The 16519-nt window shown below is 44.1% G+C and overlaps 1 protein-coding gene and 2 long non-coding RNA genes across 7 annotated transcripts in view; 1 reads left to right on the top strand and 2 right to left on the bottom strand.

The window, feature by feature from the left end:
• Window positions 1-16519, top strand: part of adgrl1a (adhesion G protein-coupled receptor L1a) — a 374293-nt gene that overhangs the window by 13292 nt on the left and 344482 nt on the right. The gene's annotated exons all lie outside the window — the stretch shown is intronic.
• Window positions 1-16519, bottom strand: part of LOC147846022 (uncharacterized) — an 885319-nt gene that overhangs the window by 693495 nt on the left and 175305 nt on the right. The window lies entirely within an intron of this gene.
• On the bottom strand, window positions 1667-15500 carry LOC141381274 (uncharacterized). The gene is made up of 3 exons (XR_015481239.1): window positions 11966-15500; window positions 8406-11547; window positions 1667-2372 (listed from the first exon to the last, which is right to left on the bottom strand). It is a non-coding gene; the product is annotated as an uncharacterized LOC141381274 (long non-coding RNA).

Raw genomic sequence — 16519 nt, 5'->3', positions numbered from 1 at the left:
GATTTCTGCGGCGCGGGAATAAATTTCCGAATAAATCGCGGGAGCAGAACTCTAGCACGGAGCTCCATAAACAAACAGCACGCGTCGCGTTTTTAACGTGACTTTGCACGCGATAAGATAATATATCCAGTTAACCTGATACAGTACACGCGGTTACAAGTAACAAATCACAACTAAATACATTTGCAAGCAAGAGTAAACGAGGCAACAACTTTAACCGCACGTACTTACACTTGAGAAATGGAAGAAACCCATCCTGACGTCCATCAGTTACTCTTTACTGATCCTTCCTTTAACAAACTCAGATGAAGTATTCTTTGTAGCATGTAGCTTCCAGAAGTTTCCAACTGCTTGGTTATAATGCTGAGGTTTCATCTTTGGGTAGAGACTCAATATATCCATCTGCAGTGTGACTTCAATCAACCGGCATGTTTGTGTGTGTGTGTGTGTGTTTGTGTGTGTGTGTGTGTCTGGGTTTCTGCGTCAGAGGGTGGGGCCTCAGGTTTGAAATCTCCCGGGTTTGCGCGTGCACGTGAATAACTTGGTTTCGTTCGTACGTCATGGCGAAACACCTAATGAGTCGGTATCAAGGCGACTCGTTCGAAGCACTATGAGTCGACTCTTTTATAGATGAATCAACCGTTTTAAACACTGTATTCTTACAGATTTAAGCCTTAGCTGGATACTTCACTTCACTTAGAGCTGTGTTACACACTACATGGAGGGGAATTTTCAAAAACCCATAATATGGGCTCTTTAATAGTTTTTGATGTTTTTTTTTTACAGCCAAAGTCTCTTTAAGGCAAGTAATTTCACTCTGCGGCCATCTTTGAAACACCTCTCGAGCATTCTGTTTGAATGGGAAAACTATAAATTCTCCAAAATTATCAAGGTTAGGATTAAATTCATGTATAGGAAACAAAAAAAAAAAAAAAAAAAAAAAATTAGACAGCAACTGTCTCTTTAGTTTAATTTCTAAACATTTAAATCACACAAAATCTGCAGAAATTCACATCTGATTGCAGGTCCTCCCAGAGAGAATTGTCAGTCTATAGCAATAGCTATGGCTCTTGTACTAAAAGGTGGGGCTTCATTCACTGTGTTGACTGTTACATTGTTCCCCATTCAAAACAAAGTGAGTGACATAAACAGCAAAAGTCAGTCCAATGCACTCGAAACAAAAATATATTAAAAAACCTTTATTCACAAGGCTAATATTTTAAAAAATATATATTTATTTTTTTTAAGGTTAGCCATGTAAATAGGCAGCGCAGTGGCACAGTAGGTAGTGCTGTCACCTCACATAAAGAAGGTTAATGGTTGGAGCTTTGACTGGGTCAGCTGGCGTTTCTGTGTGGAGTTTGCATGTTCTCCCTGCGTTCCCGTTGGTTTCTCCCACAGTCCAAAGACATAAGGTACAGGTGAATTGGGTAGGTTAAATTGTCCATAGTGTATGTGTGTAAACGAGTTTGTGTGGATGTTTCCCAGCAATGAGTTGCGGCTGGAATGGCATTTGCTGCGTAAAAACGTGTTAGATAAGTTGGCGGTTCATTCCGCTGTGGCGACACCAGATTAATAAAGGGACTAAGCCGAAAGAATTAATGAATAGCCATGTGAATTAAAGGTTTTTTAATATTTTTTTCTACATTTTTTGAGTGTCTTGGACTTATTTTTGCTGTTTGTTTTGATGAATCCCTTGCCCAAAGAGCACCGACACATTATTTAAGCTACTCCTGAATGCTTTTTATTTGATTTTAGATTTTTATATGAGTGACATGTCTTGTATATTATATAGTTTTTGTTAAAGGTCTGATTGCATTTGTTCTAAATTTTTTAAAATGTCAATCAGAGCGTTTTTTTATTTTTCAGAAAATGTAAAAAAAAAAAATGTCAAAATAATAAGCATTTTAAGATTTAAAAAAGAGGGTTATCCAATTAAATGCTCATTTTTTAACTCTTCTGTATTGCGAAAATAAAGCAGAACTACTGTACCAAGAATGACCTGTTGTCTTGTTTTAAGAAATAATGTGTCAAAATTAAGTGATTTTTTTTTTCATGCAAAAAAAAACTTTTTTGCATGTTTTTCAGTGTGAAGTTTAAACTGATATTGTGTTATCCATAATTGCAAACCAATTAAATTGTTTTATTACTATTGTGAGCAATTGTCATTTTGCTTTAATTGGCAGCTGTTTTATCAAAACCATTGAACGTAAATCCAGACTTCAAAACTCTTCAAATGCTCTGATGATTTTTTCATAGAGTGAAAAACACTATAAATGACAATTATGAATATTTTATGTCAGTCCAATGTGATCCTTAAGGAAAGTCTTTCATGTCAAAAACAAGCATTAATCTTAAAAAGAATAGTTCCCCTTCGGGGGGAACTTCAGCACTATAAGTGGATTTGATTGTAAAATCCACGCATTGGGAGGTTCGGTTCAGAAGCTACTTGTCTGAAAGAGTATTGAACGGGCCAATTAAGAATGAATTGGCAGCGCAAGCCTGCGCAGGTGAGCGGCATGAGCAATCAACTGAGTATATAAGCTCACCTGGCGCCAGCAGACGCTATCCTTTTCGCTTCAGAGACTTTCTGATCGAGTCGATGAGGGTTCCTCCTGCTGTGACCAGCGATTCTGAGCGAACGAGAGCATTCTCCCGGTCCAGAGTGTGTACACGCAGTGGCAGACGGTCGAGCTGGGTTTCTCCCTTGCCTGGCGTTCTTTGGGTCCGGTCCTCCAGAGCGGTGCGTATAAAGTTGCAAACTTCACAGAAAGAGCAACACAGTCGTGCAGCACGTCCTTATCAGGACGGCGCTCCGACTGTGCGTTTCTGGATGCGGTGGTTTCCTGTCCTCGGATGATGGGCGCGGGCACTGCGTTACATGTCTGGGGGTCCAGCATGTTAATGCGCTGCTCGCGGGCAGTTCATGTCGTCATTGCGATGCCATGACTGTTGCGCAAGATCGCGGTTAGCCTTTGCAGAAGGGCGAACCACCCCAGTTGTCCCCTGCTCTGCAGCGGGCACTCGGGCAGATCTGAGGGTTTCAGCGAGAGATAATCCGTCGCCCACGGGCCCGCGGACCTCCCGCTCCTCTAAGCGCTCCATCCAAGCTTCGGGCGGGGGAAGCGATCCGTCTAACAGATGGTAGCCCTTACGCCCGATGACACCGGAGACCAGATGTCCATCGCGGCATCGGAGGGTGGGCTTTCATTGTCCGATGATGATCCAGACCCGCTCGCCCCCTTCGGGCTGGTGAGCGCTGTCACTACGGATCCTGAAACGGACATGTTAGCCGTGCTTTCCCGGGCTGCTTCGGCCGTGGGTTGGAGATGGTTTATCCCCCAGCTCCGCGGCCGGACCGACTAGAGGGGCGTTCCCTTCTTCCCGGAGGTGCACAGTAGGCTCACGCGGTCTTGTAAAGCACTTTTCTGCTCGTGCTGCGTGTTCCTCCACCCTAACCACTCTTGACGGTGAAACAGCCAGGGGGTATGTGGCGATTCCTCAGGTTGAGTGCGCGATGGCGGTAAATCCGCGCGGCGCCTCTTCTTGGCGGGGTTCGCCTTGTCTCCCATCCAAAGCCTGTAAGTTATCTACCTCCCTCGGAGCTAGAGCTTACATAGCTGCGGGCCAGGCTGCTTCCGCCTTGCATGCGATAGCCACCTACCAGCGCTACCAAGCGCAGGCGCTGGCCGAGCTGCACGAGGGTGGGTCCAACCCAGGCTTACGAGCTTCGCACCGCCGCCGACTTAGCTCTTCAGACTACTGAGTCCGCTGCGTGTGCGTTGGGGAGGACGATGTCCACATTAGTGGTCCAGGAGCGCCACCCCTGGCTGATATGCGCAAAGTCGACAAAGTCCGCTTTCTTGACTTCCCCATATCCCCAGCCAGGTTCGGCGACACTGTCTGTGAATTCACCCAGGAATTCAAGGCGGTGAGAGAGCAGTTGGTGGGTGATGTCTTATCGGCGGTCCGTAGCCCGCTCCGCCCGCCGTGCCATTCATACCTGCTCCTCGCCGAAGGCGCCCGCCTACGAGAGCTGCTCCGCCCCCGCACACGCCTTCGGCGAAGCGAGCGCGTCGGGCACCTCGGAAGCAGGCAGCCCCCCTGCCCAGAACGCCGCTAAGTCCGGCAACGGACCGCGAAGCGCCCCTGGGACAGGCCATCTGGAGAAGAGGAAACTTGCTCTTTCCCCGCTGGAGGGCGGGGCCCTATTTCCAACGGCACTTTTTACTGCCATGAAAACATTATGAAAGGGCACTTTTCACTTCCCCAGATGTGACAGCCCGAAATCTGCCAGTCTGGGACGCTATGCTTTCTAGCTTGCAGATTCGGTGCGTTTCGCCAGTGGCTCACGAGCGCTGGGAGGACGGTCTCCTTTCTCCCACCCCTCGAGCCTCCCCTCCGGAGCTCGGGTTTGGAGTGAGAGCAAATATCTCACCTCCAGCTTTTCCGTGGGACCCGCAAGCTTCCCGGATCAGCACACCCACTCCGCGCTGCCCCACTGCTGGTACGTCAGCGATTGTAGCGATGAGTCCATTAGCGAGAGCTCTGCCTGCCTGGTTAGCGCGGGCCAGCTCTTCGCGGTGGCTCATACGCACAATCAGACTCGGCTATGCGATTCAGTTCGCGAAACGGCCCCCCCAAGTCACGGGTGTGTATTCACCAGGGTCAGCCCCCTGTCCGCCCCTGTCTTGCGAGAGGAGATTGCTGTCCTCCTGGCGAAGGATGCAATCGAGCCGCTCCCTCCAGCCGAGATGGAGAGCGGGTTTTACAGCCCACGCTTCATCGTGCCCAAAAAGAGCGGTGGGTCACGGCCAATCCTAGATCTGCGCGTTTTGAACCGCTGCCTGCACAAGCTGCCGTTCAGAATGCTCACGCAGAAGCGCATCCTCCGGTGCGTTCGTCCTCTGGGTTGGTCTGCAGCATTAGACCTGATGGACGCGTATTTCCATGTCTCCACTCTTCCTCGCCACCGACAGTTTCTGCGGTTTGCGTTTGAAGGTCGAGCTTGGCAATACAAAGCCCTCCCCTTCGGGCTCTCTCTGTCTCCGCGGGTCCTCACCAAGCCCGCGGAGGGTGCCTCAGCGCCCCTTCGGCTCGCGGGCATCTGCATACTCAATTCTTTACGACTGGCTGATTTTTGCCCTCTCTCGGAGCAGTTGATTATGCACAGAGACAAAGTGCTCTGGCACTTCCACCTGTGGGGGTTTCAGGTCAACCGAGAAAAGAGCAAACTCGCCTCCGTGCAGAGGATCTCTTCTCTCGGGCTGGAGCTGGACTCGGTCACCATGGCAGCGCGCCTCTCCGGAGAGCGCGCTCAGCTGATGCTGTACTGTCTGAGAGAGCTCGACAGTAAAATAGTGGTCCCACTGAAACTATTTTAGAGGGGCATATGGCATCCGCAGCCGCTTCATGCCGCTCGGATTATTCTATATGAGACCACTTCAGCACTGGCTTCACGATCGAGTCCCCAGACACGCATGGCACGCGCGCGCACACCGAGTCTCTGTTACTGCGCTGTGTCGCCGCGCCCTCAGCCCTTGGAGCGACCCCTCGTTCCTACAGGCCTGGGTGTCTCTAGAACAGGCGTCCAGTCTTGTTGTCGTTTCAGCAGACACTTCCAACACGGGCTGGGGGGCTGTGCGTTGCGGGCATGCGGCTGCGGACCTGTGGAAAGGTACCCAGTTGCATTGGCATATAGCCTGGAGCTGTTGGCAGTGTTCCTCGCTCTCCACCGTTTTTTTCCGGTGCTGGAGCGGCAACACGTGCTGGTCAGGACGGACAGTACGGTGGCGGTGGCGTATATCAGCCGTTTAGGGGGTATGCGCTCTCGCCGCATGTCTCAGCTCGCCCGCCGTCTGCTCCTCTGGAGTCATCCGCGGCTGAAATCGCTGCACGCCATTCATATTCAGGCAAGCTCAACCGTGCAGCCGATGCGCTCTCACGGCAGCCTTGCGTCCTGGAGAATGGAGACTCCACCCCGAGTCTGTTCAGCTGATATGGGCGCGATTCGGGGAAGCCCAGATCGATCTGTTGCTTCCCCCGAGATCGCTCATTGCCAGTTGTTCTTTCCCTGACCGAGTGCTCTCGGCACGGATGCACTGGCTTACAGCTGGCCTCGGGGCACGCGCAAATACGCGTTTCCCCCAGTGAGCCTGCTCGCGCAGTTACTGTGCAAGGTCAGGAAGAGGACGAGGAACAGGTTGCTGGTTGCGCCCCTCTGGCTCAACCGGACCTGGATGTCAGAGCTCTCCCTCGCGATAGCCCTCCCCTGGCAGTCCCTTCGAGAGAGCACCTACTCTCTCAGGGACAGGGCACCACCTGGCACCCTCGCCGATCTTTGAAGAGATTTTAGACGCGAGGAAGACTTAGGTAACCTCCGATCGCGGTGGCTAATACCGTCACTCGGGCTAGAGCCCCCTCCCCGAGCGCGCCTATGCCCTGACGTGGAGTCTATTCACTGAATGGCGTGTCTCTCGCTGAGAAGACCCCCGTAATTTGCCAGATCAGCGTTGTGCTTTCTTTACGCCGAGAGAAGTTGGAGAGCAGGCTGTCGCCCTCCACACTCAAGGTTACGTGGCTGCCATCTCCGCTCTCATAACGCGGTGGCTGGCAGCACCGTGGGAACGCATAACCTCATCATCCGGTTCCTCAGGGGCGTTAAGCGAATTAATCCACCCCGCCCCCTCTCATGCCCTCTTAGGATCTCGCCCTCGCTACACAAGCCGCGTCAGATCCCTTCGATCCTCGACTCAGTATCTTTCTGTCCCTGAAGACAGCTCTGCTGGTCACGTTGATATCGAGAGGGTCGGGGACCCGGAGGCATTTTTCGGTCAGTGACTCGTGCCTGTAATTGGGCTGGCTTCTCTCACGTCCTGAGACCCCGCCCGCGATATGTGCCCAAGGTTTCTACCACTCCGTTTTAATACGAGGTAGTGAGCCTGCAAGCGCTGCCCCCGGAGGAGGCAGACCCAGCCCTTCTTATGGTCCAGTTCGCGTTTTGCGTATTATCCGGACCGCACTCAGAGTTTAGATCATCTGAGCAGCTCTTCGTCTGTTATAGCGGTCGGCAGCAGGGAAGTGCCGTACCGAAATAAGTTCCCACTAGATTGTGGATGCCTTTCTTTCACTATCAGAGCCGAGACGAGCCGCGTCCCCCGAGAGCGCGTGCGCACTCCACTCGGAGCTTCGCATCCTCTCGAGCGCGCGCACGCGGCGCCCCTCTAACAGACTTCTGTAGAGCTGCGGGCTGGGTGACACCCAACACATTTGCAAGGTTTTACAATCTGCGAGTGGAGCCGGTTTCCTCAAGGGTATTAGGTAACCCTTGGTGATTGAGGAAACAATTCGGTAGGGTGTTGAAACACGCTTGCTGCGCCATTTTCCCTAACACGGAGATACGTGCGACTTTTTATCTGTCAGTAAAGTTCCCCGTCAGGTGAGCCCTGCAGATTCCTCCGTGGCCCCCAGCACTGACTCAGCGGAGGAGTCACTTGCTGGCCCACTACGTTGTAGGTCTGCCCGCTGGTCAGCCCGCGTTTTGGGTAAAGGTGCCTGCTATGCGCGATCCCCACTAGGCGATCCCATATGCTTATTCCGCCACGGTTAAGTCCCCCCCCTGGGCGGACCCGTGTCTTCCCTCCCCGCTAACCACTCTTTTGCTATGCGAACTCCCCCTTTTTTAGGGCTAGTCCATATGTAAATTCTGCCATCTATCCCCCCTTGGGTAACGGATGGCCTCCGCAGCGTCCTCCCTATCGGGATTGCACGCTTCCCAACGTACTGTCGTATTTTCCTAGAATTATCTAGATGCTCACGACTTCCCAAAAAATATATATAAATCCGTAAAACTTCTGTTGAAGTAGGATAAATTAGGGCCAGGGACACGTTGGAGGACCGCGCCCCCCATGATGTGGGTGCGTCACGCTTGCTTGACTATCTCCTCATCGGGGGTGTTGGTAAGGTGCAGTCATTATGGCGCTTTCAATGGGCTCCCAATGCGTGGATTTTACAATCAAATCCACTTATAGTGCTGAAGTTCCCCCCGAAGGGGAACGTTCGAGGTTACTAAAGTAACCCTTCGTTCCCCGAGGAGGGGAACGGAAGCACTATACTCCGTCGCCATAATGACTGTCCCTTAGCTGTTGAAAGTCTCTTCAGCTTAAAAAGGATAGCGTCTGCTGGCGCCAGGTGAGCTTATATACTCAGTTGATTGCTCATGCCGCTCACCTGCGCAGGCTTGCGCTGCCAATTCATTCTTAATTGGCCCGTTCAATACTCTTTCAGACGAGTAGCTTCTGAACCGAACCTCCCAATGCGTGGATTTTACAATCAAATCCACTTATAGTGCTTCCGTTCCCCTCCTCGGGGAACGAAGGGTTACTTTAGTAACCTCGAACGTTCACCTAAATATGTAAATGTGTTCCTTATTTACTCACCCTCAAGTGGTTTCAAGTCTTTGAGTTTCTTTTTAATTGTAATCTGAACATAAAGACATTTTGAAAAAATAATTGGAATTTTTGAAAAAAAAAAAAAAAGAAACCTGTAACCTTCCATAGTAGGATAAACAAATAACATATAGTTGGTTTTCCAGCTTTTTTATCTTCTTTTGGGTTTTATTTTAATGATCTAGGTGCAAAGTCTAAAGTGCATGGCACAAATGCATTAAGAGCGTGTCCAAATCCACTTTTGCTGTTTAAAGGATGGAAACTATGGTTTGGGACAAGGCACATGGTCTAACAGGTTTGTGCTTATTCTCTTAATGAGTTATGGTTGTGTTATGAGTATATTGTGCATTACACCAATCAGAGACTAATTTCCCTCTAAGAGTCAGTTGCGTTTACATGGTGGACTTTGTAAGTGGAAAAACTGAATGCTTTACTAGCGAGAAAACAATTAAACAGATGATCTGTAGCGAGGATAAAGAACAAGCCTCCTCCATTCGGCTTTCAAATTACTTTACTTCTACTCTTTACTCCTTTACTTTAGTGGAGCAAGGAAACGATGGAAACTCACTCCCCTAAGACATCCATTGGCCTACATATTTAATTTAGTTTGTTAAGCACAAAGATTTGTTTCATAACTATTTCAAAATTCAGTTCTAATTTCCAGCAAATTAATAAAAGAACAATAATAACAAAGTGGAGTTATATCCAAGCACACTTCCTATTACCCCATTTGGTGATGCATACGTCTCCCGAACTCAATAGGTTGACAAATGTAAACTTTTTTTTTTTTAATAAAACTAATCTGAATATAAATATGATAAATAATACTACCACCAATAATACTATTATACCATTGCAAATTATTATGAATAAACTGAAAAAAAGCTTGGTCTATTTCAGCTCCTAAAAATATCAACGCGCCAACAATGCTTCTTAACACACTTCCTTTTTAGACCAGCGCATGCAGGAGCCCACAAAGTGGCACAAGTAGTTTAGCTATTTAAACAACTTGGCGCAAAGCGTGAATATTACTGTTAATGTAAATATTATTCGAACATTAATGTGAATATTAACGTAATTACTGTTGCGCTGGTCTGAAAAATTGCAACAAATTGCTCCATATGTGTTGCGCCTTTTTGCGCCGGGTGTATGATAGGCCCCTTTGTGTTTAACAGAATAAAGATACTCAAACAGATCTGCGAAAAAATGAAAGGTGAGTAAACGATGACAGAATTCTTACTTTTGGGTGAACATTCCCTTTATTATCACTGACAGTGTATATTTTTATTTAAAAAAAGAGAAGCAATTGGATTAGAAACACACTGACATTGAACTCTTATACGTTTCCAATAAACAACTTAATCTGATTGGTTAATTGAATTCTAAAGGACTATCACTGTCATCTCAGTATGTTTAATGTGGCATAGGGTTTTAAAGGGAACATTAATGTTGCTACATGATGAAAACAGAATGAGAAATCCATCTGGTGCCTGTTTACAAACATAAACAATTAAAAAATATATAGCACATATGGATCGCAGGAACGTGTCCTGAGTGAAGATCCCCCTGTGGGCCATCAGTCACAGCTCGCATGCTGAAAGCACAAAGAAAATTCAAAGTCTTTATTCAACATTTTTAATTCAAATCACACAGACAGAATCAGTCACAGAGAAGGCGTCTAGGGGAAACAAGACGCTTTGGCTTGTGAGCGAAGATGTAGATGTAAACAGAATAACTGAATAACTCAGAATATAAACATAATGTACAGGCGTGGGGAAATTAAATAGCAATTAACTTGTTTTGTTCGAATCAGTATGACCCAGCTAACAATTTGAGGTTGTTAAAACATTCCCTTAATGTTGCCACAGTGAAAAACATGCAGGATTCCACACAATTCATGCATGTTGTCCCAACACAAAATATTATAATTTGGGTTAATTGAACATAAAACAATTAAGTTGTACCAAAGTATATCAAGAATTGTGTTGTTTTTGCTCATTTAAAATAAAATAAATAAGTGCATTGAGTTAAATAACATTATGTTTTTTGCCTAGAATGTTTGAAATATTTAAAAAAAAAATCTTTAGACCAGTGTTTCTTAACCACGTTCTTGGAGAACCACCAACACTACTTTGATTAAAGTGGCAAAGGAAATGTGCAGTGCTGGTGGTCGAGAAACATCGCTTTAGACAATGCGTTAACATGAAATTTTTTTGTTATAATTACATTATTAATTTCCCAAGGTGGGTTGCTGCTGGAAGGGCATCCGCTGCGTAAAAAAGTATTTGTTGGATAAGTTGGCGGTTCGTTCCGCTGTGGCGACCCACGATTAATATAGGGACTAAGCCGAAAAGAAAATGAATGAATGAATGAATGAATAACATTATTCAAAACAATTCCACAAAATTTCAGTCTAATGCTATATTGATGTTTTTGACATATTAATTAAAATGTTTTTAGAACATTCACTTTACTTTATAATAATGTTCTAATACCGTTTTCTTATAATGTAGTCTTGGAAGTTTCAAATTGTCCAGCGTTTTAGACATCTTATGAACTTTTGTGTTACAGTAACTTTATTCAAAACAATTTCACAACATTTCATTATCATTTTGTATTAACATTCTTGTAATATTATCAAAAACATTATTAGAGCATTCCATGCACAACATTCTAATAAAGTTTTCCTATGAAATTGTCTTGGAGTGATCAAATCTGTATTGTAAATGTATTAATGTCTTTTTTTTTTTTTTTTTGTTACATTATCATAATGTCTTAAGACTTTTTACAGATCTTTTATAAATTATTTCTGTAAATTAAATTCATTTGTAAATCAAAAGTTCACTCAATACTTATTGTAATCAATTTTCTCACTTTTTATTTAGTTAAAGATTAATATTTATTTAGCTGAAATGATGGTGCTTGATAATTCATAAAATGCAACCAGTGGTTACCAGGACATTGTGAGTGAACAAAAAAATAAATGAATAAAATTAACATTTTTCACGACATTAGTATCTTTAATCAAACAACTGTTAATTACAGTACATTTGTGTTTTTTTCCACACCTAAAGTGGTGGTAAATGTTGAATCTTCCAGCCTAAACCACAACGAATGAAGTTCTGCACAAGACTTTTGGCCAGCGGAGAAATTAAAATGGTCGTGCCCAACTGAGTCTGGTTCTCTCAAGGTTTTTTTTCCTCACTCCCATCAGGTGAAGTTTTTTTTCCCTCTCCGCTGTTGCCACTGCCTCGCATGGTTCAGGATTGGTAGAGCTACGCATCGATGAATTGGCTTTTCAGTGTTTGAACTCTCAGTAATGATTAAATCACACTGAACTGAGCTAAACTGAACTGAACTGAACTTAAACACTAAAACCTGAACCACACTGTTCCAGTTACTGAACCACACTGTTCCAGTTACTATGACCATTTATGTGAAGCTACATTGTAAAAGAATCTACATTGTAAAAGCGCTATACAAATAAAGCTGAATTGAATTGAATTGAATTGAATCACCTTTAATTAATCACCAAAGACCACATTTTTTAGCTGAAGTAACATATAAACATAATTTTGAATGGCCTGAAAGTGAGTAAATGAACACCAAAGCTTCATTCTGTTTGATTAATCCATTGACGTCACTTAATCTGGTGTTAGATCTTTAATGTTTACAACAACACTTGACTTTACATTCCATTCACTGTCATTGTAGCACTAGGTATTGGTGCAAAACCACCTTTCTATAGTTTGCCAGCATTTTGAAAGTAATTGATGCTTTACACACCATAACCATCTTTAAAAAAGTGCACTGTAATAATCACATTTATATACATTAGTAGTATTTGAAAGTGAGACCAAAAATAGCAACAAGTTATCACTAACACTATGGAAAATAGTTGCCTGGAAACATTTAAAAAATCTATACCTACAGTACAGACTGCAATTTCTGGATTACAAATGATGCTGATCTCCCCACTCCTCAAATACACTGTAGATTATTCTGTATGTGACATTTCCATCAGTGACATACAATGGTATCCCAATGCCTGTAAACGAGTGCTAAGAGCATCTGAGCTGAGCACAACACTGAAGCGAATATGATTGAAAACTGTGTAACATCCCCACTAGCACACATCACTTTACAGCAAAACAAATGTGCCTGCGCTTCTGTCGCATCTGTCTACTACTGTATATTCATCATAAATAGAGCAAAAAAATAATGTTCAGCTCACAGCGGAGTGACAGTGGAAATGCACATGCAATGGCTGAAGCAGCTGGGCGGCTAATGGCAGCAGATTATGTGGTTCACAGTGAGTTTCAAACTACGACGCTGACATTACTTTTAACACAAACAGATTTGGAACAAACAAGATGGCATATTCATAAACACGCAATCTTAAAAGCATTTCCTGCAATATGTTATCTTTTTCGATCTCTGTCATATGTTATATGCATGATATTGAGAAGGAAAAAAAAGATATATTGTGATTTCACCAGGTAACTTGAATAGTTCTGTCCAAAAAGAAGTCATAATGTTAGGTTGATTGGGATGCTTGTAGTGGAATGAGAACCGGGTTGGACCTTCAAAATTGCCTTAATCTTTTGGGGCATAGATTCAACAAGGCACTAGAAATATTTTTCAGAGATTTTGGTCCACATTGACATGATAGACAGATTTGTCACCTGCACATTCATGATGTGAATCTTGGATTGAGTTCTGCTGTCTTTGGAGGCCATTTGAGTATAGTGAACTCATTGTCATGTTCAAGAAACCAGTCTGCGATGATTTGAGCTTTATGACATGCCATCCTGCTGGAAGTAGCTATTAGAAGATGGGTATACTGTGGTCGTAAAGGGATAGACATGGTCAGCAACAACACTCAGGTAGGCTGTGGTGTTGACATTATGCTCATTGGTACTAATGGGCCCATAGTGTAAATTCGCAATAATGATATATTTTAAGGGGTCATTGCAGCATATCAGTTACATTCCTGCATAAAACAAGCTTTCTAGCATGAAAATGATGCGCACTTATTATCAAATAATTTAACAATAGAAGATCAAGTTGCATGTTGTGTGGCTTTGCTCCTCTTAATTATACAATGTGTCCATATGTCTGAAATATCCTGAAGCAGCAATAATGTTTTTTACTGAGGCATGAGATTCCCGCTTTATTAAAGATAAGTATATTTAACATTAATGCACATCAGTAACTCATCAGTAATTTATTTAATGCATGTTACTGTAAGAAATCATTGTAAATAATTGCAAATCTGGCCACTACAACAATCAAATCCTTGCGCACAACTGTGGTTGGAACCAAAGTTCATAGGTCTGTGTTCTCTGAACTCCTCTCAAGTGGTGGACTTCTACATTCTGATTGCTTGCCGCCGAAACGCGTCATAGCTCATTACCATAAAGTTGTCTTGATTTCAACTCTCCTCGACGCCCAAGCTGGTAAAGACGTGCCACACTGCTTCTCGCCGCTTATCGACGCTGGCTTTCAATAAAAATGAATGACTTCTGGCTACTTTGACGCTCTCACCACTTCCAGTGTGAAAGTACAGTTAAACCATTATTAGCCTGAACTGTTGATACAAGGCAGGATGGATTCATGCTTTCGTGTTATCGATGCCAAATTCTGACACTACCATGCAAATGGTGCAGCAGAAATCGAGACTTATCAGACCAGGCACCATATTCTATTGTTCAATTTTGGTGAGCCAATGTGAATGGTTGCCCATAGAAATGTCGCTCACTGGATATTTTATCTTTTTCGGGCCATTCGCTGTAAACCCTAGAGATGGTTGTGCGTGAAAATCCCAGTAGGTCAGCAGTTTCTGAAATTCTCAGACCAGCCCGTCTGGCACCAGCAACCATGCCACGTTCAAAGTCACTTAAATCACTTTGCTTCCCCATGCTGATGCTCAGTTTGAACTTTAGCAGATTGTCTTGACCATGTCTTCATGCCTAAATGCATCGAGTTGCTGCAATGTGATGGGCTGATTAGATTTTTGTGTTAACGAGCAGTTGGACTGGTGTACCTAATAAAGTGGCCGGTCAGGGTAAGTTACAATTACTTACAAAATACAGACAAAATGGTTACAGTGTAGATACATACAATAAAGCCACATTTTAAAATGAATAGTGGGAGTCTAACAGTACTCAGAAACTGAATAATCACATAAAAATAACACTAGTCTTCATCATATGAATAATTCAATACAATTAATCTTACATGTTAAGGCTGCACAAAACAATATAGGGATAGTTCACCCAAAAATATAAAATACCTCATCATTTACTCTCCTTCGTGTGGTTTTAATCATTTATCAGTTTCTTTCTTCTGTTGAGCACAAAAGAAGATATTTAAAAAATTGCTGGCACCCATCGACATCCATAGTTGGAAAAACAAACAACTATGGAAGTCATTGAATGCCAGAACACCAGCATACGCACAAATATCTTCATTTGTGTTCTTAAAAACTCTTGAACAAGTTTGAACAATCATTAAAATTGTTCAAGTAATCGCAGAATGTTCGCTTTGGGATGAAATACCCATTTAAAAGCACACACAAATGATAACTTTCAGCATATTATTGTTGAAATTACAACTCACTGCACACATCGCGTGTGTTCTGAACTGCGGTGTTTATAATCTCAGCATTACACATCCTGAAGTGTGCTGTCAGAATAAATTGTGCAGTGATGTTATTGCTAATAGACATCCTGCTTACTGTATGTGTACAGACTAAGCAAGCATGTCTTAAAGGCAGCACATCCCATAATGTGTCCTATCAACAGCACATCCCTGTTGTCCTATCAAAGTGCAGTTGTTGCCCCTCAGCAAAGTACCTGCTGACCTATGCAAAATTCACACTACAATAGCAATACCCAACAGTCCATGCACAGGGCTAATATCCATGCAGTTGACATGCCAGTGTCAACACTAGCGCTCAAACTCCAGACCAGGCCTTCAGATGTTATAGATACTGTTGACCTCATTATATCTGCAGACCACAGTATTTAACGTTCTGCCAAAGATAAGACCTGTGTGTAGCCATTGACATATAGGTTTGTTTTAGCTCTGTTTATGCGTGTTTTCTTCTAGAATGATGCTAGCAAACTTAATTAATTAGATTGTGCGATTTAAAATTCATTAATTTATTCATTTTCTTGTCGGCTTGGTCCCTTTACTAATCCGGGGTCGCCACAGCGGAATGAACCCCTAACTTATCCAGCACTTTTTTTATGCAGCGGATGCCCTTCCAGCCTCAACCCATCTCTGGGAAACATCCACACAAACCACACAAACAAACACACCCTACAGACAATTTAACCTACCCAATTCACCTATATCGCATGTCTTTGGACTGTGGGGGAAACCGGAGCACCCGGAGGAAACCCACGCGAACACAGGGAGAGCATGCAAACTTCACACAGAAACGCCAACTGAGCCGAGGTTCAAACCAGCGACCCAGCGACCTTCTTGCGGTGAGGCGACAGCACTACCTACTCCGCCACTGCGTCACACAGCTATTTAAAATAAGAATTTAAAATAAATTATTTAAATTTAAATCTGGCACGGTGGCTCAGTGGTTAGCACTGTTGTCTTAAAGCAAGAATCACTGGTTTGAGTCCCAGCTGGGCCAGTTGGTATTTCTGTGTGTGTGGGCTTTGCATGTTTTACCCGTATGCATAGGTCTCCCCCATAATCCAAAGACATGCGCTATAGGCGAATTCGATTAACTAAATTGGCTGTAGTATATGTGTTAGTGTATAGGTGTTTCCCAGTATTGGGTTGTAGCTGGAAGGACATCCGCTGTAATAATTGGACGTTTATTCTGTTTTGGCGACCCCTGATAAATAAGGAACTAAGCCAAAGGAAAGTTAATGATTGAGTGTTTAAATTTATTCATGTATATCAGAAGTGATCATTATATTTTTAAGAATCAAGTGATGACTGGGGTAATGGCTGCTAAAAATCAGCTGAAATCTAACCCTTTGACGTTCAATTACACTGGTGTAATCAGTCGAGGCGGGTGCTTTAAGTCCAAGATCACACAGGTG

This window comes from Danio rerio, chromosome 3 (assembly GCF_052040795.2).
Source record: "Danio rerio strain M-AB ecotype USA chromosome 3, GRCz13ab, whole genome shotgun sequence".
NCBI lineage: Eukaryota > Metazoa > Chordata > Actinopteri > Cypriniformes > Danionidae > Danio > Danio rerio.
Note: the sequence above shows the minus strand (reverse complement) of the source record. Positions and strands in the feature narration are given on the sequence as shown.